Source organism: Dendrobates tinctorius, unplaced genomic scaffold, assembly GCF_039654945.1.
Source record: "Dendrobates tinctorius isolate UK_male_01 unplaced genomic scaffold, ASM3965494v1 ptg000154l, whole genome shotgun sequence".
NCBI classification, from domain to species: Eukaryota; Metazoa; Chordata; class Amphibia; order Anura; family Dendrobatidae; genus Dendrobates; species Dendrobates tinctorius.
In genome coordinates this window covers 18685689-18713230 of record NW_027361821.1, presented here as the reverse complement: position 1 = coordinate 18713230, position 27542 = coordinate 18685689, and the positions used below count along the sequence as shown (strand labels likewise).

Below are 27542 nucleotides of genomic sequence, written 5' to 3'. Positions count from 1 at the left end.
GTATTATAAAACCCCACTCGTCTGTTCACAGCACAGCATGACTGAATCCATCCAGTACTACAATCTGGGATTCTGCTTTATAGCGATGGATTGACAAACTGTATCATCCACTGCTGTGAACAACAGGACACCGATACACCGTAATCAGTAATAACAGGAGAGCCAGTTGTAAGATCCGTCCTCCGCTTATTAAGTGTAATTTCAATGAAAGCAGATTATCATCTGACTTTGATGTCCTGCGTTAAGGCCATTTCTTCTATACTAATACATAAAATGGCACACAAAATATTGCTGCATTTGGCCTATAGGAATTATCAAAGAACACAGTGGATAAATAGAGTCGCGTGTATTGGTGAGGACAGCGCTCTCCCACCTCTTCCCCAGTCTTCACAGTGGCAGACAGGCTGAGGTTTGTGCAGATATACAACCAGTGCTCAGGGGGCGAGGAAGGAGCACTTCCCACCATTAATAACCCTGACTCAAAAAGTGGGTGTCTAGTCTCATCGCTTGCTCTTAGCCACAAGTTACCATAATACTGTCCAAGAGAAGAGAACGGAGCTGGTTGGTGGTCATTTAAAGGGAACCTGTCACCTGATTCATGATGTCCAAACTGCGGGCAGCATGAGTCAGAGGTTGGCTGCAAAATGGCAGCCAGATACAGTCATGTCCAAAAGTGTTGGCACCCTTTAAATTGTTCCAGAATATGGAGTATTTCTCCCAGGAAATGACCGCAATTTCACATGTTTCGTTATACACATGTTTATTTCCTTTGTGCGTATTGGATTAACACAAAAAAACAAAGGAAAAAAGGCAAACTGGACATAGTTTCACACAAATATCCAAAAATAGGCCGCACAAAATTGCTGCCACCTTTCCAAAATTGTGGCTAAACAACTTTATTTCAAGCGTGTGATGCTCATTCAAAATCACTTGTGGCAAGTAACAGGTGTGGGTAATATGAAAATCACACCTAACCAGATGAAAAGGGCAGAAGTTCACCTTTGCATTGCGTTTCTATGTTTGTCACACTAATCATAGAGAGCAGAAAGAGAAGAATAGAACTGTCTGAGGACTTGAGAGCCAAAATTATTGAATATCAACAACTTGTTACAAGTCCATCTCCAGAGATGTTTATGTTCTTTTGTCCAAGGTGACCAACATAGTCAAGAAGTTTACAACCCTCGGCATTGTAGGTAATCTCCCTGGACGTGGACGGCATAGAAAAATTGATGAAAGGTCACAACGCAGGACAGTCTGGATGGTGGATAAGCAGCCCAATCAAGTTCCAAAGAAATTCTAGCTGTCCTGCAGGCTCAGGGTGTGTCAGTGTCAGCCAAACTGCTGATACAGAGACATAAAAAAGCTAGACTACAGTTTGCCAAAATATACGTGATTAAGCCAAAATCTTTCAGGGACAGCGTCTTGTGAACAGATGAGACCAAGATAGAGCTTTTCAGTAAAGCACATCATTCTACGGTCTACCGAAAACGGAATGAGGCCTACAAAGAAAAGAGCACAGAACCTACAGTCAAAGCGCTGGAGAGTTCTGAAGTGGCCAGCAATGAATCCAAATCTAAATCCCATTGATCATCTGTGGAGAGATCTTAAAATTGCTGTTGGGAGAAGGCATCCATCAAACATGAGAGATTTGGAGCAGTTTGCAATAGAAGAGTGCACCAAAATTCCAGATGAGAGGTGTAAGAAGCTTGATGATGATTATAGGAAGCGATTGATTCCAGTTATTTATTCCAAAGGGTGTGCAACCAAATATTGAGCTGAGGTTGACAACAATTTTGGGGTTCTGTGTGAAATTATGTCCAATTTCCCTTTTTCTCATTTTTTTTGTTCTTTCAATAAACACAAAGGAAATAAAAGTGTATAACAAAATATGTGAAATTGCAATAATTTTCTGGAATAAATACTTCATTTTCTGGAACAATTTCAAGGGTGCCAACACCTTTGGCCATGAATGTATGTCTTTCTCTGAAAAGCGTTGCGGAGAAAATATATTTTAAAGATCCTGGAGCCACTTATTGCCAGGTCTATTGCTAAGGGAGACACCTGTCAATCACCTGAAGTGGTGCAAGGAGAAGCCGGCCAGGTGCAGCAACAGAATAGTCTCATCACCAGCTATGGTTACTGGTCAGCTCTTTATAGTATATTTTCTCTGAAATGCCACAGCGCTTCCATGACAAATATACCTGGCCACAATCAATTAGCCACGCTCTATTCATGCTGTCCCCGGTTTGGACAGCATGAATCAGGTGACAGGTTCCCTTTAACTTCGGAAGTCAGCCTTTCCAAATGCAGAATAACACAGGGCAGCATAGTCTGATGACAGATCCATCTGATTTCTCTTAAAGGGAATCTGTCACCCTTTTTTTGCCCTATTAGCTTCCGGCATAGACATCGGGGGCTTATCTACAGCATTCTGTAATGCTGTAGATAAGCCCCCGATGTAACCTGAAAGAGAAGAAAAACACGTTATAGTATACTCACCGAGGTGGGCGGTCCGGTCCGATGGGTGTTGTGGTCCGGTGCCTCCCTTCTTCGTGCGATGATGTCCTCTTCTCCTGTCCTGAAATGGCTCCGGCGCAGGCGCATTGCTCTGCCCTCAACGGGCAGAGCAGAGTTCTGCAGTGCGCAGGCACCAAACCTTTCCCGACGCCTGCGCACTGCAGGACTCTGCTCTGCCCTCAACAGAGCAGAGCAGTGCGCTTGCGCCGAAGCCATTACAGGACGGGAGAAGAGGACGTCATCGCATGAAGAAGGGAGGCGCCGGACGGGACGGCGACACCCATCGGACCGGACCGCCCACCTCGGTGAGTATAATATAACGTGTTTTTCTTCTCTTTCAGGTTACATCGGGGGCTTATCTACAGCATTACAGAATGCTGTAGATAAGCCCCCGATGTCTATGCCGGCAGCTGAAAGGCCAAAAAAAGGGTGACAGATTCCCTTTAATGCCCACATAAGATAAAGATCTGTGATCATGATAGGCTAGGCTCTCCTTTTTAAGGGAATCTGTCACCAAGTTTTTGCAACCTCATCTGCAAGCAGCATAATGTAGAGACAAAGACCCTGATTCTAGAGTTGTAGCTGCTTAATGGGCTGCTAACTGTAGTTTTGATTAAGATTTGCTTTCTCTGCTGAAGATCTAGCAGTTCTCTGAATGTTGAGCTCTGTAGAACCCCACACACCAATGATTGGCAGTTTTCTGTGTACACTGCGCATAGGCAGAAAGCTGCCAGTCAGTGGTGGGGTTGTACAACATAGCAGCAGGTTTACTACTCCTTTAGTAATTATCTCCTGCTGATAAGGCAATAATTTTCAAACAACTACAGCAATCAGTCCACTAAATGATACATCTCTGGAATCAGGGTCTCTGTCCCTACATCATGCTGCTCTTAGGTTACGTAGCAAAAACCTGTTGACAGATTATCTTCAAAGAACAGACTAGATCACTTATAAAAAAAAATAATATTGGACTCCTTGCCTGTACTTGATTTCAGACATGAAGCCACCTGGCTGGAAGGTGGTCTGTAGGAATTAGGCGTTCTCTACACTAGGGCTCTGATGTGCATTGAGTATTCAGTTGTACAAACACATACCGTAATTACAAGTTATACAGTTTGTGCCATGTACATTATAAAAGGATATATTTTTTGCAGATTGGAGTATTGTCCTGTTCGCACTCTCATAATAATATTTGCATTATGAGATTTTGCCCATTAACTAGTATCAGAACAAACCACATAAAACATAAATTATTTATGTTCCGAATTTCACAACTTTATGGAAATGCTTCTCATGTATGGCACAAAATCATAAAAAGCTTAATAAATAATGTAAGTGATCATATAGGCAGATTACATCGCTCTCTGCCATATTGCTCATTAGCACAGTAAATGTTATCATTTATTCATGATGACCAATCTAACATGTTATAAGATAGTATATCAAAAAGTCATTAAGAATTAACCCATCATGGGTATCAGCAAGTTTCAGCACCTTAGGTTCTGCTGAACAACAGCACCCATGATACTTAGTCATGACGAATGATGTGAGACGCTACATAGTAATGTGTGACACTGTCATAGTATGCCAAGTCATTGCCATATAGAAAGTTATACACACTGACAGGAGGTCAGAAGCCATGAGAATGGCTGATAATTAGATCAGTGTTTTAACCCCTTTACCCCCGAGGGTGGTTTGTACATTAATGACCGGGCCAATTTTTACAAGTCTGAACACTGTCCCTTTATGAGGTAATAACTCTGTAACGCTTCAACGGATCTTGGACATTCTGAGACTGTTTTTTCGTGACGTTATTGGTGAAATTTCTTCGATATGACTTCCATTTATTTATAAAAAAAAAGGAAATATGGCAAAAATTTTGCAATTTTCAAACTCTGAATTTTTATGCCCTTAAATCAGAGAAATATGTCACACAAAATAGTTAATAAATAACATTTCCCACATGTCTACTTTGCATTAGCACAATTTTAGAAACAAATTTTTTTTTGTTAGGAAGTTATAAGGGTTAAAAGTTGACCAGCAATTTCTCATTTTTACAACAAAATTTACAAAACCATTTTTTTAGGGACCACATCACATTTGAAGTCACTTTGAGAGGTCTATATGGCAGAAAACACCCAAAACTGACACCATTCTAAAAACTGCACCCCTCAAACTGATCAAAACCACATTCAAGAAGTTTTTTAACCCTTTAGGTGTTTCTCAGGAGCAAAGCAACGTGGAAGGAAAAAATGAACATTTAACTTTTTAGTCACAAAAATGACCTATTAGCAACAATTTGTTTTATTTTCACAAGGGTAAAAGGAGAAAACGGACACAAAAAGTTGTGCAATTTCTCCTGAGTACGACATGTGTGGGGGACAACCACTGTTTGGGGGCACAGCAGGGCTCGGAAGGGAAGGAGCGCCATTTGACTTTTTCAAACCAAAATTGGCTGGAATTGAGATCGGACGCCATGTCGCGTTTGGAAAGCCCCTGATGTACCTAAACAGTGGAAACCCCCCATAAGTGACCCCATTTTGGAAAATAGACCCTCCAAGGAACTTATCTAGATGTGTGGTGAGCACTTTGAACCACCATGTGCTTCACACAAGTTTATAACGTATAGCCGTGAAAATAAAAAATCATATTTTTCCACAAACATGATATTTTAGTCCCCAATTTTTTATTTTTCCAAGGGTAACAGGAGAAATTGGACCCCAAAAGTTGTTGGCCAATTTGTCCTGAGTACGCTGATACCCCATATGTGGGGGGGGGGGGGGGGGGGGGAGCACTGTTTGGGCGCACGGCAGAGCTCGGAAGGGAAGGAGCGCCGTTTGACTTTTTCAAACTAAAATTGGCTGGAATTGAGATCGGACGCCATGTCACGTTTGGAGAATCCCTGATGTGCCTAAACAGTGGAAGCCCCCCACAAGTGACTCCATTTTGGAAACTAGACCCCCCTAAGGAACTTATCTAGATGTGTGATGAGCACTTTGAAACCTCAAGTGTTTCACTAAAGTTTATAACGCTCGGGCGTGAAAATAAAAAATCATATTTTATCACCAACAAACTCTCCTTCTTTGGCATCACTGAAACCTGGCTCACCCGCTCTGACTCAGCTTCTCCAGCTGCACGTCCTTATGGTGGATTCAATCTCTCTCACACGCCTCGCCCCAGCAACAAACGTGATGGAGGAGTCTTGCTCCTCTCCAATACCCACTACCACCCTACACTACTCTTCCCTCGTTTGAGGTGCACTCCGTCCACATCTTTTCCCCCTCCAACCTCCAGCTGATCGTCACATACCGCCCCCCCCAAAACTAGCCATCTCCACCTTACTCGACCACTTCAAGACCTGGCTACTTCATTTTTTTTCTACTGACATCCCCACTATCATCATGGGTGACGTCAACATCCCCATTGACGCTTCCACTCACGCTGCCTCTAAACTTTTATTACTGACTGCCTCCTTTGGCCTCACTCAATGGTCCTCCGCGGCCACTCACAAAGATGGTCACATCCTGGACCTTATCTTCACCCGCCTCTGTTGCTTTACTAATCTCACTAACTCACCCCTCCCCCAGTCTGACCACAACCTACTGACATTCTCTTTCCTCTCCTCTCCTAGTGCGCAACCCCCACTCCACAAACTCACTCACCCTCGCAGAAATCTCAAACACGTCAATTTACAATCACTCCCTGAGTCCCTTCTCCGTCTTACAGACATAGCTTCCCTTCATGACACAGATGCTGCTGCCAATATTTATAACACCACAATAACAGCAACACTTGAATCGGCCGAACCCCTCACACATAGCAAAACTCATACAATCAACAGGCAACCCTGGCTGACCAGCCTGACCAAAGAACTGAGACGGGCTTCCAGGGTCGCTGGGTCACATACAAGCAATCCCTCACCAGCTTCAAGTTCACGCTCACTGCCGCAAAACAAACTTACTTCCCATCTCTCATATCCTCCCTGTCTCACAACCCTAAACAGCTTTTCAACACTATCAATTCTTTACTCTGTCCCCCAGCACCTCCTCCCTCTCCTCTCATTACTGCTGAAGAATTTGCCTCTTTCTTTAAACAGAAGATCGATACGATCAGACAAAGCTTTGGCCCGTAGCCCCCCAATGCCTCTCTTAGCTGTTCAGCCATGTTTCTCCAAAACTAACTTCTCCACCAGGACAGAAGATCAGCTCTCCGCCCTCCTGTCACTTGCACGCTTGACCTGCTCCCGTCCCACCTCATCCCTAACCTCGCCACAGTCTACATCCCAACCCTAACACACCTCTTCAACCTCTCACTTACAAATGGTGTCTTCCCCTCTTCCTTCAAACATGCCTCAATCACACCCATCCTCAAAAAGCCCTCCCTCAACCAAACCTCTGTGTCTAGCTATCGTCTGATATCTCTTCTCCATTATGCCTCAAAACTACTGGAACAGCATGTGCATCTTGAACTGTCCTCCCACCTCTCCTCCTGCATCCTCTTTGACCGCTTACAATCTGGCTTCCAACTGCATCACTCAACTGAAAAGGCCCTAACTAAAGTCACTAATGACCTACTAACCGCCAAGAGCAAACAACACTAATCTGTCCTCCTTCTCCTGGACCTGTCTTCTGCCTTCGACACTGTGGACCATTCCATCCTGCTAAAGATTCTCTCATCTCTTGGCATCACAGACTTGGCCCTATCCTGGATCTCATCATATCTAACAGACCAAACATTCAGTGCCTCCCTCTCCCACACCACCTTCTCACCTCGCCCCTGTCTGTCGGTATTCCACAAGGCTCAGATTTAGGAGCCCTACTCCTTCGGCCTGGGACATCTCACAGAATCCCACGGTTTGCAGTGTCATCTCTACGCCGATGTCACGCAGATCTACCTATCTGGACCTGACCTCACCTCCTTACTGACTAAACTCACACAATGTATGTCTGCTATTTCAGCTTTCTTTTCTGCATGCTTTCTAAAACTGAACATGGACAAAACAGAATTCATCATCTTTCCTCCATCTCACTCTACCCCTCCACCAGACCTATCCATCAATATCAATGGCTGCTCACTTCCTCCAGTCCTGCATGCTTGTTACCTCGGGGTGTTTCTCAACTCTGCCCTCTCTTTCAAGCCGCATATCCAAGCCCTTGCCTCCTACTGCCGTATCAAACTCAAAAATATTTCCCGGATCCGTGCATTCCTTGACCATGAAACCACAAAAACACTAGTGCACGCCCTTATCATCTCCCGCCTTGACTACTGCAACCTCCTACTCTCTGGCCTCCCCTCTAGCACTCTGGCACTCCAATCCATCCTACACGCTGCTGCCCGACTAATCCACCTGTCTCCCCGTTATTCTCCAGCCTCTCCCCTATGCCAAGCCCTTCACTGGCTTCCTATCGTCCAGAGCCTCCAGTTCAAAACCCTAACTATGACATACAAAGCCATCCACAACCTGTCTCCTCCATACATCTGAGACACGGTCTCCTGGCACTTACCTACACGCAACCTTCGATCCTCTCAAGATCTCCTTCTCTACTCCCCTCTCATCCACTCTTCCCACAACCGCATACAATACTTCTCCCGTTTTTCCCCCATACTCTGGAACTCTCTACCCCAACACATCAGACTCTCGCTTACCACGGAAATCTTCAAAAAGAACCTGAAGACCCACCTCTTCCGACAAGCCTACAACCTGCAGTGATCCTCAATCTACTGAAGCGCTCCACAACCAGTTCTACCGTCTCCTAGTGTATCCTCACCCATCCCCTGTAGACTGTGAGCCAACGAGGGCAGGGTCCTCTCTCCTTCTGTACTTGTGTGTGCCTTGTTTTGCTCATGTTTATTGTACTAGTCTATATTTGCCCCTTTTTCACACGTAAAGCGCCATGGAATAAATGGCGCTATAAAAATGTATAATAATAATAATAATATTTTTTCCACAAACATGATCGTTTAGTTCCCAATTTTTTTTTATTTTCCCAAGGGTAACAAGAGAAATTGGACCCAAAAGTTGTTGTCCAATTTGTCCTGAGTACGCTGATATCCTATAAGTGGGGGATAACCACTGTTTGGGCGCACAGCAGGGCTCGGAAGGGAAGGAGCGCCGTTTGCCTTTTTCAAACTAAAATTGGTTGGAATTGAGAGCGGACGCATGTTACGTTTGGAGAATCCCTGATGTGCCTAAACAGTGGACACCCCCCACAAGTGACCCTATTTTGGAAAATAGACCCCCTAAGGAACTTATCTAGATGTGTGGTGAGCACTTTGAACCCCCAAGTGTTTCATTAAAGTTTATAACGCCCGGGCATGAAAATAAAAAAATCATTTTTTTCCACAAACATGATTATTTAGTCCCCAATTTTTTATTTTCCCAAGGGTAACAGGAGAAATTGGACCCCAAAAGTTGTTGTCCAATTTGTCCTGAGTACGCTGATAGCCCATACGTGGGGGGGAACCACTGTTTGGGTGCACAGCTGGGCTCGGAAGGGAAGGAGTGCTGTTTGACTTTTTCAAACTAAAATTGGTTGGAATTGAGGTTGGACGCCATGTCACGTTTGGAGAGCCCCTGATGTGCCTAAATAGTGGAAACCCCCCACAAGTGACCCCATTTTAGAAACTAGACCCCCTAAGGAACTTATCTAGATGTGTGGTAAGCACTTTGAACCCCCAAATGTTTCACTAAAGTTTATAATGCCCGGGCGTGAAAAAAATTTAAAAAATTCTTTGCTAGAAAAATGATTTTTTTAATCCCCAATTTTGTATTTTCCTCAAGGGTAACAGGAGAAATTGGACCCCAAAAGTTGTTGTCCAATTTGTCCCGAGTACGCTGGTACCCCATATGTGGGAAAAAAATACTGTTTGGGCACACGTTGGGGCTCGGAAGGGAAGTAGTGACGTTTTGGAATGCAGACTTTGATGGAATGGATTGCGGGCGTCATGTTCCGTTTGCAGAGCCCATGATGTGCCTAAACAGTAAAAGAAAAAACACAAGTGACATCATTTTGGAAACTAGACCCCCAAGGAACTTTACCTGTAAATCTAAGTAAATTAGTAGTGCATGGAGCTGTGGTACAATTTAAAGCAATCTTACATACACAGGCCAGGTTTTTCGGGGCAGGTGTCGTATTGATAAATGGTGTCCTTGCATATTCCCCTTTTGTAACACACTGCTCCTTACCTTTTTTCCCCAGTTTGTGGGACCACCCCCGGAAAATGCTGACCTGGTATGATACGAGCACCTTCAGTTCTGGAAGTAATAGAGGCCTGCTCGTTCCTCAGTACCAAATATCAGGACCTTAACCACTACTTCCTGGAACTGAAGGTACAACGTATTGGTGTGGCGTGCACATCATGACAGCAGAAAAGCGCTGAGCATTGCCATTTGTACAATGTGCATGGTCAGATTTTTATACCACAACCTGGTCTTTCTCAAAGCACTGTATGGATGGAGGATTTGATCAGAGAGATCAACGCCCCCTACACGTTTTTGTTGCACCCCAGTACACAGTCCGGTTTGCTGACCTGTGTAGAGGTACCTCGTACAGTGCTGAGGGCGCTGCCTTCACCGTGTATGGTGGTCAAGAGAAGGACATCCCTCTTGTCCTTGTACTTGACCACCAGCAGGTTATCGCTACGTTGGGCTCTGCTGTCATCCCTTCTAAGCATCTGCCTAAGTAGCGTTTTCGAGAGGCCTCTCTGATTTTTGCGGACAGTACCGCAGGCTGCGGTATCTCGTGCAGTGAGGGATTTGAAGAGTGGGATGCTAGTAAAAAAGTTATCGGTTATTCAGCAGTGGATTCACCAAATCCCACACAATTTTCCCACTCATTCCCAGGACAGGAGGACAGTCAGGGGATTCAATCCTGGCGTCCTTTCCTTTGTAAACTCTAAACCTGTGAGTGTACCCTGAGGTTCTCTCACACAGTTTGTAGAGTTTAATTCCGTACCTGGCCCTCTTACTGGGCAGGTACTGAAGGAATCCGAGCCATCCCTTAAAATGAACTAAGGAATCATCCACGCAGATGTCCCTTTGGGGCACGTACACTTCAGCAAACTTTTTGATGAAGTGTTCGATGACCGGCCGAACTTTGAACAGACGGTCAAAGTAGGAGTCATCTTGTGGGGGACATTGTGCATTATCGGTATAATGCAGGAATTTGTGGATGGCCTCAAAACGCGTTCAGGCCATGACCATTTGGAATACTGGAGAGTTTTATAACATATCAACACTCCAATATTGCTGAAGTTCTGCCTTCTTCAGGATCCCCATGTGAAGGACCAGGCCCCAAAACTGCATAAGTTCAACTGCGTCTACAGAAGATCAGTTAGAATATGATGAACCGATGTTTTGTGCCAAAAATCGATGAGCATATAAATTAGTTTGGACCACCATGAGGTTAAACAAATCCTCTGAGAAAAAGACTTTGAAAAACTCTATTTCTGTGAGGCCGGTGGTGTCAAACTTGATTCCTGATTCTGCCACAGCTCCGATCCTAGGCAGGTCATCGATCCTAGGCAGATCGTGCCAATCAGCAGCTGCAGGCCTTTTCCTAGGCACCGGCCTAGGATCGGTGCTCTTACAGCACCGATCCTAGGCCTGTCCTGGAATAGCACAGCATGGTAACAGCAGCTGTGCCCTGCTTTTGATGCGATCAATGTGATCGTCGATCGCACCAATCCGAGAGGTTTTCGCCGCTGCCTCGCATTTCCAGGCATTGGCCTAGGATAGAGTACATCGGTACTCGACTCGATCCTAGGTTGGGACCTCACTTTTTCAGCCAATCTGATTGGCTGAAACAATGAGAGAGGCTGTGATTGGCTGTTCAGAATTGAACAGCCAATCACAACGATCGTGAAGGCAGGTGGGCGGGGACACCCCCGGGATGCTGACACCATCTTCCCTGAGGTAAGAAGGCACCAGAATCTTAATGCGATCACTGTCACTGCGGTCGCAGTGTCGCATTAAAGGACATGATGTACTATTCCATGGGAATAAAAGTCACAGGTCACATGGACGGAATAGTACATTGGATGGCACAGAGGGCTTAAGCAGGACTTGGTACACAAAATATGGCTAAAATAACACATAACATGTGGTCTATCTACCCAAGCTTGAGGAGCATGACTGTAGAGCAGGGGTTCCCAACCTTAGGCTTGTGAGCTACATGCCGTTTGGGGACCCTTGATGTCTGACAGCTTGGTCCATTGGCACCAGGTCTAGCAAACTGATATAAAGAGCAGGTCTCCAGATGGTGACTTTTCTGTGTAGCCCGCACAGAACAGCAGATCCAGGTGTGCATATACCGGTGGATGGCAAATATATGGTAAGCTGGAAAAAGGACAATAATACCAGTTAGAGGGGAGTTTCAAACTGGATGCAGGAAACCAAATGGGGTAAAGGTGGAAGCCCTGGATGCAAAAATCTGTGGTGTGCGTTCTGTTGGGAAGCTGTCATTACACGTGTAATGGTGTGCTATGGGTTTCACTCATGTAGGGGATGTTAAATGTGGATTGTGGCAAACCCTCAGAGATTAAGGTGGCTCTTAAAGCGAATCTGTCAGCAAATTTTTGCTATGTAATCTGAAGATAGCAGCAGATAGGGGCTTAGACACTGATCTCAGTAATGTGTGACTTGTTACACCGTTTGCAGTTGTTTACTTACAATGAAGGTTTTATCACCAGAAGATTATAAATGCCTGGACTGCAGCTCGTGCGATTATTCTGACCAGAACTCCTCCTCTGATAAGCAGCTCACTGTCAATAGATAATGTACATAGAGAGCCTGCTTTGGGCGGATTAGCTGTTCTGTGGGTGGGGGGCAGCTTTCTCAGCTCTGCTACATGTTACATCTAAAACTCTGATTGTGTCCCAACTGCTGCACTCAGTAAACTAAGTGATACCATGTTGGGGAATCAGGGTCTGTTTTCCTACATTATGCTTCTCTCAGATGAGGTAGCAAAAACTTGGTAACAGATTCACTTTAAAGTAACAAAGGTCGGGGGACTGCTACTGTAGAGGAATATTTTTTGTAACTTGTATACTAAGCTTGCGCTCCACTCATGGTACAAATCCATAGAAAGCAATGCATATATCCATATGTACAGATGAGGCTGTGTGGGCTAGTCACATGCACACAATGCCCCATGAACTATCATAACTTTGTATGCTCGCCTATTTGTTGTAGCCATATGTGTGAAATATACGACCAATGCTGGAATGGAAATCAGTAATTTTGGAGCTGGATGAGCAAATCTGAATTGCTTCATGTATAATTTATTGCTTATAATGTATTTGCCATTGATACACTGATATTTTTGTAGTTGTGGATGTTTCTTTGAATTCCTAGGCAGGTCAGACCAGTATATGGCTCTCTCCTTTCTCAGCTTTCGAGTGTCAGTGCAGTTGATTTTCTGAGTAAATCATGTCCTGTTCCCTACGAGGTGAACTGTGCCTTAAAATTGCATTAACTAAGTAATTTGCACAACCTAATTATAGCAATTACAGAAGCCCAGGCATCTCTGAACAGGGAATGGTCATGGCATGATACCCATTTCTCTGTGCAAATGTGATATTTCCAGGGTGACCTATAATTCCAAAAGAACATATAGTTCTTTCTCTGAACTTGTCAGAAGTAGGTGGCATGAAGAAAAGTTGTTTAAGCTTTCTGTATTCATTTGTTAAAATACAAAGAAGCCATCACACTGCTCAGAGCCTTATCAGACCCAGATACGGCTAAAACACTCAACCCAGGGGTCATGTTGGGTCTCATGTTCCAAAAAATACTTATACTCCTAGTAGTTGGTCATTAAAATTAATTGCTCATTGGAAGCCTTTAATAGAGGACCTCTCCTGACATGTCCCTTTTGCTAAATATTCTGTATTTACAATAAAATAACAATAAAACTGTTTAGTAGAACTTTATGTGGTGCCGTTCCTCTATAACTTCTGGAAATGTAAGAGCATATTGACAACTGAGCGGTACTATTTACCTGCTCTGTATAATGAGTCCATCCTCAATGTTACACTTTAATACATACCAAGGGTATGGGTAAAATGAGAGGAGTAACTCTAGTTGTCAATTTATTCAAGGGACTTACAATTATTTTCCAGATAATGTTGCCACTATTCCAACACTTAATGTGATGTGTCTTTTCTTATTTTATGCAATTTTCCTCCACTTGGCACAATTTTTGGAGTAGTTGGGAAACCCTTTTAATACATTTCCGTGGGTAATAAGATATACATAATGCATTGATCTAAGAATAGATACTCCAGAGTTATTTAATTGAGAATGCAAGTATTTACAAAAATGTAGCATTTATGCTTATGCATTTTAGAATTTCATGTAAATTGCAAGTTTTTATGAATACAAGGGTTTAAGAAAAATAATATATATATGAGATGTATATTCTTTTTATGCCCATGGTTTTTACAAATACTTGCACTCCCCATAGAAAGAAGAATAATATGGCAAAAATTAAGAGACCACTTTCAAATGTTGTTTGCCTAATTTTTCTCTTTAAAGGTATATTTTTGAGTAAAATGTGAGTTGTTCTTTTAGTCTATAAACTTCTGACAACATGTCTCCAAATTTCCAAGCAATAACTTTTGTTTTTTTTCTGAAAAGGAGAAATGGTCAAAATTAAAAAAAACAGTGCTTTCAGACCTCAAATAATGCTAAGAAAACAAGTTTATAATCATTTAGAAACTACAATACTAATGTTTCAACTCAGGAAGAGTTCAGAAATCAATATTTAGTGGAATAACCATGATTTCTAATCACAGCTTTCATGCGTCTTGGCATGCTTTCCACCAGTTTTTCACACTGCTTCTGGCTCAAAAATGTAAGCAGTTCTATGTTTGATGGCTTGTGACTATCCCATCATCCTTGATTACATTCCAGAGGTTTTCAATGGGGTTCAGGTCTGGAGAATGGGCTGCCCATGACAGGGTTTTTTTTTTTTTAAATTCGCTTATTGAATCTCGGAACAAGAAAAATGTACAACATACATATTTGCTTATGGTGGTGAGCATTATACAGAGCATACACATGTCATATACTGTTAAATACAAAGCAAAAAGAAAAATGCACACTCTTATTGATATACAGGGTGATACAGTCATATGTAAAAGTTTGGGCACCCCTATTAATGTTAACCTTTTTTTTTTTTATAACAATTTTGGTTTTTGCAACAGCTATTTCAGTTTCATATATCTAATAACTGATGGACTCAGTTATATTTCTGGATTCAAATGAGGTTTATTGTACTAACAGAAAATGTGCAATCTGCATTTAAACAAAATTTGACCGGTGCAAAAGTATGGGCACCCTTATCATTTTCTTGATTTGAACACTCCTAACTACTTTTTACTGACTTCCTGAAGCACTAAATTGGTTTTGTAACTTCATTGAGCTTTGAACTTCATAGCCAGGTGTATCAAATCATGAGAAAAGGTATTTAAGGTGGCCACTTGCAAGTAGTTCTCCTATTTGATTCTCCTATGAAGAGTGGCATCATGGGCTCCTCAAAACAACTCTCAAATGATGTGAAAACAAAGATTATTCAACATAGCTTTTCAGGGGAAGGATACAAAAAGTTGTCTCAGAGATTTAACCTGTCAGTTTCCACTGTGAGGAACATAGTAAGGAAATGGAAGAACACAGGTACAGTTCTTGTTAAGCCCAGAAGTGGCAGACCAAGAAAAATATCCGAAAGGCAGAGAAGAAGAATGGTGAGAACAGTCAAGGACAATCCACAGACCACCTCCAAAGACCTGCAGCATCATCTTGCTGCAGATGGTGTCACTGTGCATCGGTCAACAATACAGCGCACTTTGCACAAGGAGAAGCTGTATGGGAGAGTGATGCGAAAGAAGCCGTTTCTGCAAGCACGCCACAAACAGAGTCGCCTGAGGTCTACAAAAGCACATTGGGACAAGCCAGTTACATTTTGGAAGAAGGTCCTGTGGACTGATGAAACAAAGATTGAGTTGTTTGGTCATACAAAAAGGCGTTATGCATGCGCTGTATTGTTGACCGATGCACAGTGACACCATCTGCAGCAAGATGATGCTGCAGGTCTTTGGAGGTGGTCTGTGGATTGTCCTTGACTGTTCTCACCATTCTTCTTCTCTGCCTTTCGGATATTTTTCTTGGCCTGCCATTTCTGGGCTTAACAAGAACTGTACCTGTGTTCTTCCATTTCCTTACTATGTTCCTCACAGTGGAAACTGAAAGGTTAAATCTCTGAGACAACTTTTTGTATCCTTCCCCTGAAAAGCTATGTTGAATAATCTTTGTTTTCAGATCATTTGAGAGTTGTTTTGAGGAGTCCATGATGCCACTCTTCATAGGAGAATCAAATAGGAGAACTACTTGCAAGTGGCCACTTTAAAAACCTTTTCTCATGATTTGATACACCTGGCTATGAAGTTCAAAGCTCAATGAGGTTACAAAACCAATTTAGTTCTTCAGGAAGTCAGTAAAAAGTAGTTAGGAGTGTTCAAATCAAGAAAATGATAAGGGTGCCCATACTTTTGCACCGGTCAAATTTTGTTTAAATGCAGATTGCACATTTTCTGTTCGCACAATAAACCTCATTTGAATCCAGAAATATAACTGAGTCCATCAGTTATTAGATATATGAAACTGAAATACCTGTTGCAAAAACCAAAATTGTTATAAAGAAAAAAGTTTAACATTAATAGGGGTGCCCAAACTTTTACATATGACTGTATATACATAGCCCATCAAGCACACGTAAAGAGCAACAAGCTCTATACTATGAGGCACGTATGTCAGTCAAATCTCACAAGCCTGTATCGTGTTACTCAGATAATAAAACCTAATTGTGAGTTCCTAAACTACAACTTCAACTACAACTACATCAACTACTATTTTCTATTTCACAGCCTAATATCTTACATTATATTGTCTCCTATGCGATGTCTCCGCATTGCAAAGTAAGGGTCCCGTTACATTTAGCAATGCACCAGCAATCCCGACAACGATCAAGATCACTGGTGCATCGCTAAATGGTCGCTAGTGAGCTGCCACACAGGCAGATCTCACGAGCGATCCAGCGATGCTCGGCGGTCGCTCCTCCCTATCACGCGGCAGTGATGATGACGTCTTCCGCCTGCGTCCATGCGTCGCTAGTTGGCGCCAGCGGGACGCCAACGAGAAAGAAATGGCCCGGGACGTTCGCGCGCGATCAGCGATGTCCAGCGAGGGGGCCAGTCGGAGGTAAGTGTCACATGTAGCGAGATCGCTAGCGATATCGCTGTTGCGTCACAAAATCGGTGACGCTTTAGCGATATCGCTATGTGTAAAAGGCCCTTAAGATGAGAGGAATTCCACCTCTCCCAGATCTTTTCAAATTTACCCGGATATCCCCTGTTCTAATACAAGGGTTCTGTGGGCAGTGTGAGTATGCTTAGGTAATTTTCATGTGATCCAGCAATTGCCTTCCCTCATCTATGGACTTGCATGGTAATCATTTGGATTGTTTACATACCTACAAGTGACTATTAAACTGATCGGACTTTATTGCTGCAAATTGTCCATATGTTTATACTAAACAATTCATGCATATTATATAGTGATAGAGGGCATTGTTGTGAATGCATTTTTTTGAAACACTTATTTATATAAACATTTCTTCCTTTGTATACTGCATGTGTTCTCCACCTGCCCACTTTTGTTTCATTTGTGGTTTTTAATTGTTTTTATTGTACACTTGGATCTCTCTGGCTATTGTATGTCAATAAAAGCCTTTTTTCACATGGACATTCTGCTGTTGCGTGCATGTTATCCTGTGTCTCTTTTCTCCCTTTTTTTCATCTAATACAATGTGTGCTCATATGGAATAACCGAGTTTACCAAGTCGTTCCAGATTCTAAGGGAGGGACATGAACTTCCCATCCACCGCAGTGCCAATACCTTCCGTGCCATAACTAGCATCTCAAGCAGAAAGATCCCAACATAGTGACCCCAAATCTCCTCATCCCATACTCAAAACAAGCACACCAGTGGATCAAGAGGAACAGGGACTTGTACCAGGGATGACAAGAGTAATGTCACCTCCTTCCAGTAATGTAGAATAGTGGGACGCTGCCATATCACATGAATAAAATCTGCATCTGGTGAGTGACATCGTAAACTTTCTGATGATTGAAATCGACCCATCTTAAAGAGTCGTGTCGGAGTCAAATATGATTGGTTTATTATATATAACTATCATTCTATTATTAGTAGATGGAGATACTCCTCTCCCTGCGTATCGGGGATGAGTTTTTCCCACTTCCCTTTAATAGAGCTTATGGCAGATTCTGCTCCCACCGACAGCATGTACGTATATAAAGAGAAGATAAGGACCTGGGGACCCTGCGAATTAAGAATTCCTATCAGAGGTAGAGACGAAATAGCATGTCCCACACCCATACACCTCGTGTGCGATTGAACAGCCAATCTTAGCTGTAGATAGCGGAAAAATTGGGATCTCGGGATATCATGTTTAACTTGTAGTTGCTCAAAAGACACTAAGGTCCCATGATCATACAAGTCCCCTACCAAGGAGACGTTATGTTGAATCCAAAAAACAGTGGATGGGTGATTTAGTTAAATCGGAAAATTATCATTATTCCACAGGGGCATTTCAGGTATAATATCCTTAAATCCAATTACTTTCTTAATTTGCCTCCATACTAAGCACGCCAGTCAGAGCAAGGGCAGTAGACGAGGGACATTAGTCTTTTCCAACTCCAGGAAACCCAGTGGGCAGTCAGCTCGTGCAGCATGAAGCAGGTGATGTTCAGAATTGGGGAGATGATTACCCGGCATCTATTTACTTAGGGCTTTATCCTGCCCAGCCAAATAATAAAGGAAAAAATCTGGTAATGCCGCCCCACCTCCCTTTTTAGGCCTTTGTAGGGTGGACAACCTAAGTTTGGGTCTAGTTTTCCCCCATATAAAAAATGTAGTCTGGGAATTTAGATTCACGAAAAAGGATTTGGGTACCGTTACAGCACTGTGCTGAAGGGAGTAGCTAAGCTTAGGGAGCAATATGATTTTAATCAGGTTAATGCGCCCGGCTACTGACAGGGGAAGTTTGCTCCAAGCTGCAAATTTAACTCTAACTAGTTCCAGCAGTGGGTGGATATTAAGTTGTAAGTGAAGCGTACTATTGTGAGATATGTAGACACCAAAATATTTAACGCTAAATACATTAGACAGCGAGGAAAGAGCCTCTAGTCGAGGCATCGGGGCATGGGAAAGGGGTAACAGGGCAGACTTCTCCCAATTTATATATAAGTCTGAATATTTACTGAATCTATAGTGGCAATCACTTGTGGCAAAGTTTCCTCCGCCTCATCCATAAAGATCAGCATATCATCAGCATATAAACCTATGGTATCTAACCGGCCCGCTATATCTATACCCTTAATGTCAGGGGAAGACCTTATACGTATTGCCAGCGCCTCGATCGCAAGGGCGAAGAGGGCCGGGGAAAGGGGGCACCCCTGATGAGTCCCCCTATACAATGAAAAGGACTCAGATATGGAACTATTTATAATAATGAGGGTTTAAGTTTCATATATAGTATTTCGACCCATTTTATAAACTTATCACCAAAGCCATACCTCTGCAGACATGGCCACTCGAGAAAGGCCACTCGAGAGAGTAAAAGGCCTTGGCGGCGTCCAGCGATGTCAGTGCCCATTTGTTATCTGGCATCAGGGAGCTATATTGGACCACCGACTGGACTCGTCTGATGTTGATAGAAGTGCTCTAACCAGGCATAAAGCCAGTTTGGTCAGGATGTATAAGGTTCAATATAATTGAATTTAATCTGGTAGCTAGGACCTTAGTAAAAATTTTATAGTCCACATTTACTAACGATATGGGGGCGATAGGATCCACAGTCCAAAGGGTCCTTCCCCTCCTTTCTAAGCACTATGATATTGGCCTCATAAAAGGATTCAGGCATAGATTCCCCCTCCCAAATTCCCCAAAATACCTTAATTAGAAGTGGCGCTAATAATGTTAGGAACGGCGGAACGCACTAAATAAAAATAAATAATAAAGTGCGTTTGCTGCTTGGGGTCCACCGTGCAGTCGATGTAAACCCTGCTGCTAAGTAGTGACAGACGAGCAATATGGCGGAAATGCGCACGCGGGTTGAACGTCACCCAAGTGCGCTAAGCAATCTCTGTTTGCTCACAGAGATGTCAGCAGAGGTAAACACAAAATGCTGAGCCTGTTAGTGTCACAGGTCTCAGGTATATGCACACACAGTATCTGGTCACAGGAGCAGGACCCAAGACAGAGGAGCTGCGTCCGTCTAGACCTACCATGCGTGCGGCGTCGCTACTGCGAACGCCAAAGAGGGCTGCAACTGCAGAGCGGAGTAGGACACTGCCCCTGGTCGACAAAGCAAGGAATCAGGCGCAATGTCGGACGCTAGCACTGTGGATGATGCTGTAGTGGCTTGAGGCTTGCCACGCGCTGGCGCTGACTCTAATCTAAGTCCCTGTACACATTCGCAATATCAGAGGGAGGGGATGTTAATGAGTACATTCGCAGGTTCATACATCCATCATCATTCACACAGTAGCAACTAGAGACTATACTAGCGCATGGCTGAGCGGTCATGCGCGCTTTTTATAGCCGGGACCTTCCGGAAGCTTCCAGATCTCCGAGATGGACCAATGAGATCTGGAGCAGGACCTGAGCACATGACTCCCGATCTCCAATGGGAGATGGTCTTGTGAGCATGCCCAGTAGGAGAACAGAGGGACTTAGTCTCTGGAGCGATCTGCTGCAAAGTAATCTCCTCTGCGGTACATAGACAGCAGAAGACCGCAGAACTTGAGGCTCTGGATTCCTGCAGAGCAGATGCAGAAACCTGACGCCTAACAAATATATACCGATATTTCCTGTACAATTCAATAAGAAACCCGTCTGGCCCAGGGGCCTTCCCAGAGGCCAAGTCCGTCATGGCATTCTCTATCTCCTCTACAGTGAACTCAGCGTCCATAAAGGCTCGCTGGTCAGGATCTAATGTCAGGAATGCAACATCTGACAAGTAATCCAAACACCCCAAGTTATCAGAGCCACTTTTAGATTCATATAATGACCTGTAGCAATCGTAGAAGCAGCCAAGTATCTCCTCGGTTGAAGATACCAGCGAACTATCCAACTTACAAATCTGTAATATTGTATTAGAGGTATTATGTAGGCGCACCAGGTAAGCCAAAAATTTACTTGCCTGATTTCCCAACTCAAAATAGGACTGACAGGCAAAGAATAGTTTACGCTTAAGACTTAGTGTCTATATGATGGGTATATAACCTCTGAGCAGCCAACCACTCAATCCTATTGCCGTTAGTTTGATTAGATATGTATGCAGCCTCTGAATCTTTCAATCGTCGTTCCATCACATCATCCTCCCTCGAGATTACCCGCTTGATATAAGAGATCGTGGAGGATAAGCAGCCCCTCAGATATGCCTTAAGGGCATCCCAAAATAAATTGATATCTTGAGGTTCTGGGTGGGACAAGATGAAACAATGCAACTGGTCGATCGTTCTATTGGGAGATTCTATCAATTTCAACCAGAAAGGGTTCAACTTCCAAACCATCCTATTATTTAGCTGCCCATATTTAAGTTTAAGAATGACCGGGCTATGTTCTGAGATCCCCCTACTGCCATGTTCTATATTATCTACCCACATTGCCAGACCACTGACTCCGAATATATAATCTATGCACGATAAAAAGCGCTTAGTGGATGAGTGACAGGTATACTCTCTTAATTCAGGGTGTCGTACCCTCCACAAATCCAACTACCCGTTACCTTCCATGAATAATGACAGTTAGGATGCAGCCGGTGTAGGGACCCCCCAGGTGTTCCATCACCCAATCTCAGTTTATCAAGGGAGTTATTCATGACCATATTGAAGTCTCCCATGCAGATAACATCTGCATCCAGATAATTTAGGGCAAAACTCATCGCCTTCTGAAGAATGGACATATTAGCCGGGGGGGGGGGGGGGGGAATTATAAACACATAGAATTACATATTTCCTGGTATTTATCAATGCATATACGAAGACAAAACGACCCTCAGGATCCATCCGAGTCTCCCTGGCTTCCCATCTAACGTCTCTATGTATCAACAGTGAAACCCCTCTCGAGTAGCTAGTATGGAATGCATGAACAGACTATTGTACCCATGGTTTCTGCACGCACCAAGCTGTATCCCTGGTCAGGTGCGTCTCCACCAAGGCCACAATGTGAGGGTGATAGTGTCTAATCTCCGAGAAAACCTTGATCGTCTTCCGAGGGGTTTTTATACCTCTCACATACAGTTGTGGCCAAAAGTATTGACACCCCTGCAATTTTGTCAGATAATACTCAGTTTCTTCCTGAAAATGATTGCAATCACAAATTCTTTGGTATTATTATCTTTATTTAATTTGTCTTAAATGAAAAAACACAAAAGAGAATGAAGCAAAAAGCAAAACATTGATCATTTCACACAAAACTCCAAAAATGGGCCAGACAAAAGTATTGGCACCCTCAGCCTAATAATTGGTTGTACAACCTTTAGCCAAAATAACTGTGACCAACCGCTTCCGGTAACCATCAATGAGTTTCTTACAATGCTCTGCTGGAATTTTATACCATTCTTCTTTGGCAAAATGCTTCAGGTCCCCGATATTAGAAGGGTGCCTTCTCCAAACTGCCATTTTTAGATCTCTCCACAGGTGTTCTATGGGATTCAGGTCTGGACTCATTGCTGGCCACCTTAGAAGTCTCCAGTGCTTTCTCTCAAACCATTTTCTAGTGCTTTTTGAAGTGTGTTTTGGGTCATTGTCCTGCTGGAAGACCCATGACCTCTGAGGGAGACCCAGCTTTCTCACACTGGGCCCTAAATTATGCAGCAAAATTTGTTGGTAGCCTTCAGACTTCATAATGCCATGCACACGGTCAAGCAGTCCAGTGCCAGAGGCAGTAAAGCAACCCCAAAACATCAGGGAACCTCCGCCATGTTTGACTGTAGGGACCGTGTTCTTTTCTTTGAATGCCTCTTTTTTTATCCTGTAAACTCTATGTTGATGCCTATGCCTGAAAAGCTCTACTTTTGTCTCATCTGACCAGAGAACATTCTTCCAAAACGTCAAAACGTTTTAGGCTTTTTCAGGTAAGTTTTGGCAAACTCCAGCCTGGCTTTTTTATGTCTCGGGGTAAGAAGTGGGGTCTTCCTGGGTCTCCTACCATACAGTCCCTTTTCATTCAGACGCCGACGGATAGTACGGGTTGACACTGTTGTACCCTCGGACTGCAGGGCAGCTTGAACTTGTTTGGATGTTAGTCGAGGTTCTTTATCCAACATCAGCACAATCTTGCGTTGAAATCTCTTGTCAATTTTTCTTTTCTGTCCACATCTAGGGAGGTTAGCCACAGTGCCATGGGCTTTAAACTTCTTTCTTGATGACACTGCGCACGGTAGACACAGGAACATTCAGGTCTTTGGAGATGGACTTGTAGCCTTGAGATTGCTCATGCTTCCTCACAATTTGGTTTCTCAAGTCCTCAGACAGTTCTTTGGTCTTCTTTCTTTTCTCCATGCTGAATGTGGTACACACAAGGACACAGGACAGAGGTTGAGTCAACTTTAATCCATGTCAACTGGCTGCAAGTGTGATTTAGTTATTGTCAACTCCTGTTAGGTGCCACAGGTAAGTTACAGGTGCTGTTAATTACACAAATTAGAGTAGCATCACATGATTTTTCGAACAGTGCCAATACTTTTGTCCACCCTCTTTTTTATGTTTGGTGTGGAATTATATCCAATTTGGCTTTAGGACAATTCTTTTTGTGTTTTTTTCATTTAAGACAAATTAAATGAAGATAATAATAACAAAGAATTTGTGTTTGCAATAATTTTCAGGAAGAAACTGAGTATTATCTGACAAAATTGCAGGGGTGTCAATACTTTTGGCCACAACTGTACATGTCAGACCCCATATTTACTCCACTGGATATGGCGTACATCAATACCCGAGTAAAATTTAGAGACACCACACAGAGATTGAGATTGCTGTTGGCTGTGGCTTCTACCTAAAGAACAAATAAAACCACTATAAAGAAAAAACAGGGTAAAAAAACAACAAACAATATAGGAGCAAAGTCTTGTGCTCCCATCGTTAGACAAGCGAGGGGATACTATCACTAAGCTCAGTGTCCGGTACTGTTGGTAATCTAGACGCCTGCGGAAAAGGCCCCAATCAATCCATTAATAAAAGAATTCTGACTAACAGTAGATACATTAGGATTCCGTAGCAGCAGACCCCCTGTGGGACCGCAGCCACTCAGCTGCCTCCGCTGGATCCGAAAAAACATTGAAGAACCCTCGTGGACCACCCAGAGCCGAGCAGGATAAATCATTAAGTACATAATATTCCTCTCCCGGAGCCGCTTCTTGATTTCCATAAACTGTGCCCGTTGTTTCTGAAGCTCCATGGAAAAATCCGGAAAAATCGAGATTGTGGCGTTGTTGAACTTAATGGGACTTTTTTGCCGTGCTAGATGCAGAATCGCATCCTTGTCCCTGCAATTGAGGGGACGTGCCAGAAAAGGTCTAGGTGGGGCTCCAGGAGGAAGAGGCCTTGTAGAGACCCTGTGAGCCCTTTCTACAGCAAAAGTTGGGGAGAAGCCGATCTTCTAGAAATTGCTCCGGAGGTTGACCTTCCGAGCATTCCGGCAGACCAATAATTCGGCTATTGTTCCGACGCATTCTATTCTCCAGGCCATCCGCTTTTTGCTGCCATGCGTTCATAGAGCCTGCCACTTTCGTTAACTTGGCCTCCATGGGTGTGATGGTATCCTCTACCTGGGACACCCTTGTCTCCACCTACGCAATGTGCCCCCTCATGGCCTGCATGTCTTGCCGAAGACTCCCCACCTTGGTGTATATGTCCTCTATTTTCCCAGTTAGGGACGTCCTGGTTAAGGAAATGGCCTGCATCAATTGTTCATACGCCTGTTTGAGGGTTAATTCTTCCTGCTCACTCTCCTCCTCACCCCCAGAGGGACAGTTTTTACGCTGAGCTTGTGAGGGGTTATTTCTGAGGGACCGCGTCATATCAGAATGGTCAGTTCTAGCAAACTCTTTCAATTTTTCAGCAGCTCCTGACCCCTTGGAGCAATTCATTTTAAAATAGCAATATGGCACAGCAAGGTAACAGGAATGATAAACTCTGGGGTTCCCTGGTCCAGAATTATAAGCACATCACGGCTATTATGTGGCGGTGACAATGTTTCAAGAGCAGCACAGAGCAGAAGGGCCACGCAGAGAGGTAATGTCCGGCTCTAGGCAATAAACGAGGGCCCCTATGGCCAGGGGGGGATCCGCAGTGCCCACAGAGACAGCAGCCGGGGGGGGGGTCCAGGGGCCCCTGAAGTAATAATATCAGCAGGCTAGGTGACTCAGTGGGGGGGAACGCGGGGCCCAATCTTTCAGAGCACTCACCGCTTGTTCACTTCAGATCCTCAGGATGTATGCTCACCGTCCTGCCAGCACTGCAGCAATGGGAGCTGGTGTCGTGTCTCTTACAGCCAGAGCGCGTGCTTTGAAAATGGCCGCTGCCTCGTGCAGGCCCCGCTGGCCGCCCTGGCCTTCACAGCTGTCATCCCGCCGGAGCCCAGCGTTGTCCTCCCGCGGGGGTCCAGGAACGCTCCGGAGTCCAGGGGGGTCCCGAAACCGTCAGGTACGCCACGGCAGCAGGGGGTCTTCCAGCTGGATGATAACAGGAGCTCTCCCTATATGCGTCCTCCCTCCACCGCTACATAGCCACGTCCCCCCCATGACAGGGTTTTGATGTGGTGGTCTCATAATTTTTGCTAGAGCTTAATATATATGTGTATATATATATATATATATATATATATATATACACACACACACACAGTATATATCTTGATCAGTAGCTCTCCTAATATAACATTATCATGCCATTATTATTACAAATGGAGTGGCGTCTGGAAGTACACACTGATACTTGTGATGTGCGGACGTTTCGGAAGTATAAGTATAACCTCTATAACAATGACTTGGCATAGCACTGACCACTGCTCCTGAAAATAGCCTGTGATTTAACATTGTGAGTTACATGCAATAATCTAGCATTTAAGGGCTGACCTTCGGGGCCTGGAAGTGAGATCACAATTCAAATATCCATTTTCCATATTGATCATTAGATGAACGAGGGGGAAACACGAAGATTGTTAGAATATTCAGCTACAAAAAAATCCTACATTCTGGTTACATACATTTTATGTCAGCAAGTCCCAAACGTACCAGTGGAAACAAATTATTATCAGCATTGCTACAGAATGTAAAACTGTGTGGCCATAGAGCCACGTGCCTGGACAGTCCAAGGGAGCAGCAGACATGTGGGACTTCTGCTGAGGGCATTATCAGTATCATAGACTATATCACCTTGTCATTTATGTGTTTTGCTTTTAGCAAAATCTCTATGCAGCTTTTTTTCTAATAGATGTCGGACGTGACCGAAGTGTTGCCCATGCAGCATTTTAACAATATGTCCTATTGGCCTGTGTGACAAAGGGTGGAATTGCTGACTTGTGTGAACACTGATAATAGCTTGCTTTATCCACATTAGCACATGCACAAATAAACAAGACAAGATGGTTCTTTCCCACAATACATGCAATAAATACATGGCTTACAAGGAGAGCATGACTGAGCAGGGATGTGCTAGACTTTTCTCATTTAACGCGGCCACTGTTGTCTGTCTATTGGAGAGCTAATGATCTGCTTGCTCATAAGTACTCAGATGTCATTTCCAGACTGACTGCACTGATACATAGGAAAACATGAACTTTTTCTACTTGGTACGATTAGCATATACTAAGATAAATCAGAGAGCTTCTCTTATAAAACTGATATATTGCGCTTTACTTCTACTGAACTGATTATGTGTCACACTCCATTATAGGTCATAGTAAGACACATCTAAGGGCTTCTGTTGATCATGGTAGTGTGGACGCTGAGTCCCCCCAATCAATCCTTCGGCTTATGTATCAGCATGCTCACAGTGATGTACAGGCTCAATAGAACGGCTATGGGTCCGTATAATGCTCTGTCCACAAGCGCCCATAAGATGAACATCTGTGTACTGTGGTTCATGTCTCGAGACCTGGAGTCCCATTGATCAACAGTCCGTAACAAGAACAACAACATATCAAAAATAAATTGAAGATTTAGTTTAATGCTATATGCATACAATAAGTAAAGGTAAATTGCATAGTAAACCCATAGTATATATGGACTGTTAATAATTAGAAAACAGCATCATACAAATTGATAACAGCAGATATAAATCCAGTGTAATTTGGCTAATTACTAGTAAAACTCATTGGAATGGCTAATTATCATTAACTTGCTTTCTCCAGAAGAACAAGTAGCGTATTAATGAGTGAACACATTACTGGCAAGTGGCCATTATCCAATGTACGTATCCACTCATTCGATCTCTGTTATGCACAGCGATATGATCAGTCATGTTCCCCTTGTACAAAAGAGAAAACAAATACATCCCGATGCCGCACACAAAAAAATGGAACGCAAGGTGAGACGAGTGATGTTCGGTGGAATCCGCCATCTATTGCAATGAGATGAAGTCAATGGAGTGCAGGAATGAGAATTGCAGACGCAAGGCTCCAAATTTGTTCATGCTTCTGTGCCCCACGGATTTAAATTTCACAGTGTAGAAGCCAATGATTTTTTTTCACACGTGCTCACTATGTTTATTGACTCGGTGACCATAAATTGAGTTGCCATAGCTTGTACCAAGGCCATTTGTGCACACTAGCTTATTTCAGTGACGTCATGCTGAAACAAATGCTCTCTTTTGCTACCAAATATTAGCTTTTCAGGAAGGGGAGCAAATGTCCCATTTTATTACATATTTTTTATATATATTTT

General features: G+C 43.5%; 1 protein-coding gene across 1 annotated transcript in view; it reads right to left on the bottom strand.

Annotated features, from left to right (window-relative positions):
* Positions 1-27542, bottom strand: part of COL4A5 (collagen type IV alpha 5 chain) — a 358955-nt gene that overhangs the window by 47225 nt on the left and 284188 nt on the right. The gene's annotated exons all lie outside the window — the stretch shown is intronic.